Source organism: Salvia miltiorrhiza, chromosome 1 (assembly GCF_028751815.1).
Source record: "Salvia miltiorrhiza cultivar Shanhuang (shh) chromosome 1, IMPLAD_Smil_shh, whole genome shotgun sequence".
NCBI lineage: Eukaryota > Viridiplantae > Streptophyta > Magnoliopsida > Lamiales > Lamiaceae > Salvia > Salvia miltiorrhiza.
In genome coordinates this window covers 8,003,595-8,011,915 of record NC_080387.1, presented here as the reverse complement: position 1 = coordinate 8,011,915, position 8,321 = coordinate 8,003,595, and the positions used below count along the sequence as shown (strand labels likewise).

Below are 8,321 nucleotides of genomic sequence, written 5' to 3'. Positions count from 1 at the left end.
CGTGCAAATGAGATAGTGAATACCTTGAAAGTTTTGTTTGTTGGTTGTTGTTGCTGAGTTATATATGGTGATCTTGTTTCGTCTAAAATTCTTTGCAGCTGCTAAGGATTTTAGGTAAGTGAGGATGCCTTTTATAGGGAGTAAATACTGAAGCTGCTAGTGTGAAAAAATATGGTGAATAGTGCGGCTAAGTTTAGGCGTGGTTGAAGAATTCAATGAGATTATATTTGTTTGTTGAAAACTGAAACCAAATGAAGGTGTTCGGGTGTGAAAATTTTTGCAGATATGCTGCTGGAGCTGTAGTCAAAGAAGAATATTACACAGGCATGGAGCTGGAGTCAAAAATATGGCTGAGCATGCTTGAGCATGCTTAAGGGATATCTGCAGATTTTCTTCACACACATACACTATTCTTTTTTTTTAAGTACTGGTAGATAGATAGAAAAATAGGGGTTTGTAAAGTGAAGTATAAACAGAAGCAGTAATTCTTGTCTTGGAATTTCTATATCTGTAATATTGTATTGCATTTTTTTTTTAAATATAAAATCCAACTACTGGGTTTTGTTAATATCGCGTGTTTATGAAACTACTCGATATCTGCTTCCTTTCTTAGCTAGAATAAATTCTAAATTAAATCCGTAGATTTAATTCTTCATAAACCGGAATAAATCACGACTCAAGAAATAATAATAGAAAAATAATTCTATTGTGATTAATAAATAACATGACTTAACTAAGTCAGTTATGAATCTGAAATAAATAATTATTGGCTTACTCAATAATTCTCATCGCGGTTTTATTTACGCGAAGCTACTGACTTGGTAATAAAATAATAATCCTGCTTAATTAGAATATAATCCAGTGTCATAAGTTGAATTTAAATAATAAATAATTACTGGGTTTAAATATAATAAAAGAGCGGGTTGTTACATTAAGCTCACAAGCACATGCACACCTCTCTCTCATCTCCCTCCCTCTCTTATTCTTCTTTATTTTCAGCAGCCCTCCTCCTCCTCCTCACTCCACCACACTTCTTTTTCTTGTTCCACCAAATATAGTAAGAACTAAGGTTTCTTAAAGTGTTCATCTTCAAGCTCAAGCTCCAAGCATACTACGCATCATCTTCTACTCCACCTCCATTGATCTTGTTGGTAGCAACCTCAATCCTCCTCTTATGTTATATATATATTTTCTTGTGGTATAAGCATGTATATTGATGCATAATTGAAGCATGATGAGTTATTAGTGTGAAAATGCATGAGAATGGTGATGAAAGTATAGATCTATGATGATATGTGTATATGTTGTTGTTTCAACCATTTTGAGAAGTTTTCTTACGTTCTGGACTGATCAGTCGACGAGGTTTCCCTCGTCCAAAAATCTTCAAAATTTTACAGTGTGTCGATATATGTGTCTTGAGGACGCTGGTAAAATTTCAAGTCATTTGGACTTCTTTTACTACTTTTTTAAAATGCAAAACTTTTACTGCGCATGTCCACCGGAAATTTAGAAAGGCAGTCCCTAGAGTCACACTTTTCAGTAACTTTCAAAAACATTCAGCCTCCCAAATTTTTATGGTAGAAAGATACATGTATTATACTGATTTACACCAAATTTCAAACCATTTGGCCAACGTTTACTATTTTTCAAAAATCATAGCTTCCAGTCGTGCAAAACTGCCGAATCTGGTAGACTGTGGGAAAACACCCATATCTCGTAAACCACTTGGTGTTTTTCACTCTACTTTTTTTTAAATAAAACTAGACGCAGAAAGGTTTTCAACAGTGTAAGTCTCGAATCTAGGAGATTTCTGAGTCAAAACAGTTTATTCGTTAAAGTTGAGGCAGAGCAGAATGATAAACTGTAGGAGTCTGAAAATTTCTACTTTGTAATTGTTTTGAGGATTTTAAAGTTTTGGTGGATTAATACACCATGTTATGTCATGAAAATACTACTAGAAAATTTTATATTTATTTCCAAGCTTACGTGAATATTTGGGAATTTACTTACAAGGAAAAAGATTTCGAGTTCATAGGATTATTTTTTTAAGTCATTTGACTATTGTGATAAATCGTGAAAATGTATTATGTGGAAATTGATTATTGCAAAGTATGAATGACTATTTGATGTTTATGAATGCTATTTACCTAGGATTGAGAGTCTTTTAATTGGATAAGATATCTAATTAAATTGAGAGGTCCAATTGGGTAAATAGTAGATAGGTTATAAGATGAGATTAAGCATATGATGAAAGCATAAGTATTGAGATATTAGTTAGATGAAATTCTAACTAGAGTTTATTTTGTCACATGACAATCTAAACCACGTGCGCCACCAAAGGTTCGAGTGACGGCCGGCGTTAGTACGACTCTGAGCATTACGTCATCGACCCCTGAGACAGGTGGGCTTTATTCTAACTCTATTATGGCTAGCTACCATGATAATGAGTTCAAATGCAAATTCTTATGAAAATGAAGCATGTTGAAGCATTATTGATGAATCTTATGAAAATGAAGCATGTTGAAGCATTATTGATGAGTATTATGAAAATTGTCAACTTGCCATATTTATTATTGATGAGAATGAGATATGGTATGTTGCCTCTATGAAAGACATGATTATGATCATGATGCAAGATATCGGCCTTTGACTGATTTATATGACAGTAAAGGTTTTGTGCGCAGAGGTGACCGTGAGCCGTCTCTAGTCGGCCGGTCACGGTGATTTGAAGGAGGCCTCCTTCTCTTCACCTTATATATATATTATATGAGTTCTCATAGTTGGCACATACCGTGAATATATAATGTCTGCAGACTAATGATATTGTTATGATGATGCAAATGAGTTTATGACAGAAAAACATGAACAGGTATTTTTAATCTCAGTTAAATCCTGTTGATGCATTGAAAAGGGCAAGATTGACATATAGCTCTAAGAGCAACATTTCAATTATTTCCGGCATGAGTCCACTGAGTGCTTTTTGGTACTCAGCCCTGCATGTATTTCTAAATGTGCAGGTCTGGCTTGGCGCGAGGATGGGTGAAAGCTGTTGGAATTGTCAGTTGGCTGTGTCTTTCCTATGTCTCATATTTATCTTTATAAGCTTTGACTCTATAAGAATTTGAACTCCCTGCTATATGTCTTCACACATATAGTAACGCATCTCGCTGCATAACTCTGATGAAACTCTTTATTTAATTTGCTTATGCCTGTAATATCCCATAAGGGAAATACTTCTCAGACCCTTGCTAAGTTTCAATGGCTTAATCATGTTTACCTAAGCTAGTAATTATTTTGGTCTTGAAATCCTTCTTTAAAATGAGTAAAGTTTGCAATTGCTTCCGCTAAAACAAGATGTATTCCTATTTCTTTCACTATTTCTTTTATTAGTCGTACGATACTTGGTATACGCTATCACTGGCTATATCGGGCTGCGACAGAGTGGTATCAGAGCAGCTCGTCTGCTCTGAGTATAATCTCTTATAGAGTTTTTTTTTTATTGAGTCTAAGCTAGAGTCTTAGACTAAAAGAGCTATGTCACTGACAAGAGCCAACACCCCATCTCCGCCAGCTTGACGAGGTATGCAAGTTAAAGTTTAAAGTTACTTATGAGAATGAGATATGCAATTGATAAGTTGATGATATTTATAAGTTGAGAAAGAAGCATGATTAGTACATGATGCAATATTATTGATATCTGGTTTTGATTGACTGGATAAGTAAGATGGTGGAAAATTTTTATTGGAATCAATATTGATACCGATACACTACGAGAATCCTAGAGGAACACCGACAAACGAGTATGTTATTGAGTAATAAACGAGTAAGTCATTCTTGACTTAGTAACACGAGTTGTTATTCTAGCATGGCAGACGGATTCGACATAGTACATGCTTTCTATGACTGTACTTTGGAGCACCACGAGACTATTGGAGAGTTCTTAGCACGCTTCCACCACAGGTGGATTGACGCCGTAGAGCATGGAGTCACGGCCCAGCAGGCCATGCAGATACTACCACATAGGATGCCACCCCACTGGCAGGCTTGGTGTCATTTTATCGCCCCAGACTTCTATAGCCCGTTGGCACCGGGAGGATTTGAGGTGCGATTCCCAGAGTACCTAACCATTCTGTTGAGCCGGTTCGTGATGTAAGCGAACCCACCCTACTTTTACCTGACGGAGAGTGACACCCGAGAGGGTGAGGCAGAGAGTCAGCCTCAGGGTCTTCTTGAGACTGAGGATCCTTTTATGGCATTGGGACTAGACCTCCTTAGCTTCCAGCCGATTGATGACCCTATTCCTTCACTTCCTCAGGGCACTCTGCCCGAGGAGGAGATTTCTCCTATTGATATCTTGGTTACCCCTATGACCATAGACACCACTGAGGCCATCGATACCATCGAGCAGCTGATGAGCCCCATCCGTGAGACCCTCCCTGTTCCTCCCCTCCCTACGGTTGGAGAGGGCGAGATTGCTATGGCTGATGTTGATCCATTCGCACCAGGACCTTCACGACCCCAGGGGACAGCTAGAGACATGGAGGACGACACAGGATCAGTCCCGGTTGTTGGGACTCTCATCTCACAGCCCTTGGATCTTCCTAACATGGGCCAGGCCTTCGAGACGGACGTCCCTCGAGGAGATCCGATTCGAGAGAGAGCCGCCTTCGACCCTTTTCACCGTGCCGACTCTGACAGTGAGGATGGTGTGCCGTATGTGCCCCGATTGGGTGACGCTCGAGCAGATGTCGGTGATGATGCTACGGAGGATGGGAGTGACGATAGTAGCCGGGGTGATGGTAGAGGTCATAGGTGGATATGGTTTTGATATGATGGTATTTGAATAGAGATGTATATATATGGTAGCTTTGTTTAGATAGCCCCTAGATTTGGCTAACAATGGATAGTTCCATCCCAGACCAGGGTTTGTACTTATTTTGTTAGGCCCCCATAGTACACGGGTAACGGATAGTATCTGTACCCAGTTGTAGGGCTGCTTGTACATAGAGGCAATATTGATGCAGTAGCTAGGTCTTTAGCAGAGTAGTACTTTGTACTGACCTATAGCAGTTTATAGATCATAGTATACATTTTGTACAAAAGAAGTCCTCGCTGAGGCAATTTTCACGGTATATACATGATGGGCCAAAGTGGCCATTTTTGACTAAATGAGAAATGTGATTACTTGTTTTGATGCATTGTTATGATGTAGTTGTCAATTTGTATACATTGATTGAGAACCGAGTACTTGATGCATTGAGTATACTCTATGTGATAATGTATGTATATACATATATATATATATATATAAGACGCATGGTATGTTGTGAATTACTCAGCCATAAGACTAGAGTAAGATGATCCTTGTCACATAGAGGAACTTATCTTTTGACCCAAACTTGTAGATTGTCATAATGCCTCCACGAAGAGTGAACAGAGATACACCCGAGAATGAGGAAGAACCCAGAGAACCTACGCTGCCGCCTCCACCTCAAGATAGGAGAGTGGAAGAACTTTTCTTAAGACAGAACCCACCGACTTTCGCAGGCACGGGAGACCCTGCTGAAACGGAAGAATGGATTCGTGCTATGGAACGAATCTTTCGATTTTTGAGATGCAACGACGCACAACGTCTTATGTGCGTGTCTTACCAGCTGAAAGGAACCGCCGACTATTGGTGGGAAGCAAAGCAGAAAACTATGACCCCGGATCAGTTAGATGAACTCACTTGGGAGCTTTTTAAGACTGCTCTGTGTGAGAAGTTCATACCCAGAAGCTATAGGAAAAAGAAGGAGATGGAGTTTACCACCTTAAAGCAAGGGAATAAAACTGTAGTGGAGTACGATCGACTATTCTGCGATCTGGCCCGATATGCACCGTATAGAGTGGATACGGATGAGAAGATGTCCGAGTTATTTTGCGCCGGACTGCGACAAGAGATAAGAGTTGTATTGGCAAGTCAAACGGCACTTTCCTACGCCGAGGCCTTGAACAGAGCTCTAGATATGGAGCTAGCAATGCAACCAGAGAAAACAACACACACACCAACGCCTCCATCAGCTCAATATACGCAAGTATCAAACACTCCCTACTCTAACCAAGGACAGAAAGGAAAACGCAAATGGGAAAATCGTGGAAATGAGGGTAAAAAGCCATGGCAAGGTCAGAATGTCCAGGCTCCATTCGTGAAAGGCGATAAATTATTTTATGGTGGACCAGCGACCTCACACCCCGGACACCAAGGGATACCCCCTTGTCCTAAGTGCAACAAGTTACACACAGGAGTGTGCAGAGCTGGAAACCCAAATTGTTTCACTTGTGGGAAACCAGGGCATTACTCGAGCCAGTGCCCCAACCGACAGCAAGGGATGAGTGGAGGAAGACCCAATCAGTTTCCAACCCCACAACTCAGAGCAATGGAAGGAATTCTTCCTCTACCTCAACCACTACAGCAACAACCTTTTCGTCGTCCAAACCAGCCTCATAAGCAGCTACCTGCACCGCAAGCAGGAATACCACCGCAATATCAAAGGATGTATGCTATCAATAAGAAGAATCAGGATAAGAACCAAGGAAACTTAACAGGTATTGGGGAACTGAAAGGTGTACCCATTGTTATTCTCTTTGATACTGGAGCATCACATTCTTTCATCTCATATACTTGTGTGGATACGTTAGAGCTGAATGTAGAACCAGCCCAGCTACACTTAAGGGTAGCCACTCCCTTAGGGAAGATCACCACCGTGACACATGTGTGTCCTAACTTAGAATTCGAATTAGGACCTCTTAAGCTTAAGGCTAAGACGTTGAGACTTCTGCGCATGTGGACCACAGACATCATTTTGGGAATGGACTGGTTAGCAGAACACCATGCGGTGATACAATGCGAGCAGAGACGGATATCATTCCAGCCACCTGGCCTGGAACCTACATGTTTTTATGCCATCAATAGGAAATGGAAGAAGACACCTATCATCTCTGCAGTGCAAGCGAACAAGATACTAAAAGAAAAGGGCGCGACAACATATTTAGTATACTTGAGCCAAGAAGAGGAAGCACAAATAAAGATTGAAGATGTACCTATAGTGCGGGAGTATCAAGACGTTTTCCCTGATATTCTACCAGGTCTACCCCCGAACCGACAATTGGAATTCACAATCGACTTGGAACCTGGAGCAGCACCAATATCCAAAGCACCATATAGGATGGCACCAGCAGAATTGCAAGAACTGAAGTTGCAACTACAAGAATTGTTGGACATGGGATTCATTCGACCCAGTGTTTCGCCTTGGGGAGCACCGGTCCTGTTTGTCAAAAAGAAAGACGGAAGTTTAAGATTGTGTATCGATTACCGGGAATTAAACAAGGTGACCCTAAAGAATAAGTATCCTTTGCCACGTATAGACGATTTGTTTGATCAACTTCGAGGAGCACGCGCTTTCTCAAAGATAGATTTAAGGACAGGGTATCACCAATTGAGGATACGACCTGAGGATATTCCAAAGACAGCATTCCGCACGAGATACGGACACTATGAGTTCATAGTGATGCCTTTTGGATTAACAAATGCCCCCGCCGTATTCATGGATCTCATGAATCGAGTGTTTCACGAATATTTGGATCAATTCGTGTTGGTATTCATAGACGACATCTTGATTTACTCGAAGAATGAGAAGGATCATGAAGAGCACCTTAGAACTGTGCTAGAGAAGCTAAGAGCTGAAAAGCTTTATGCTAAGTATAGCAAATGTGAGTTTTGGCTACGAGAAGTCAATTTCTTAGGCCACATCATTTCAGCTGCAGGAATCAAAGTGGACCCTGCCAAGGTTCAAGCAGTGCAAGAATGGAGATCACCAACGACACCTCACGAGATTCGTAGCTTCCTAGGATTAGCAGGCTACTACCGTCGTTTTATACAAGATTTCTCCAAAATAGCCAAGCCTATAACTCATCTGCTCAAGAAAGAAGTCAAATTCTTGTGGACAGACGAATGCGAACAAAGCTTTCAAGAATTGAAGAAGAGGTTGACCACCGCCCCAGTACTAGCCGTTCCAGAAGCAAACAAGGAATACACTATCTATACGGACGCATCAAAGAAAGGACTAGGTTGTGTACTGATGCAAGAGGGAAAGGTAATAGCTTATGCCTCGCGACAGCTTAGGCCACACGAAGCAAATTACCCGACACATGACCTAGAGCTAGCAGCAGTAGTGCACGCATTGAAAATTTGGAGACATCACCTTTATGGAGTAAGGTGTGAAATTTACACCGACCATAAGAGTCTCAAATATTTCTTTGAACAGAAGGATCTGAATATGAGA

The 8,321-nt window shown here is 40.7% G+C and overlaps 1 long non-coding RNA gene across 1 annotated transcript; it reads left to right on the top strand.

The window, feature by feature from the left end:
• The first annotated feature begins 944 nt into the window (after positions 1 to 944).
• On the top strand, positions 945 to 3,251 carry LOC131006478 (uncharacterized). Its single transcript, XR_009095539.1, has 3 exons — positions 945 to 1,151; positions 2,341 to 2,401; positions 3,018 to 3,251. It is a non-coding gene; the product is annotated as an uncharacterized LOC131006478 (long non-coding RNA).
• The last annotated feature ends 5,070 nt before the right edge of the window (positions 3,252 to 8,321 follow it).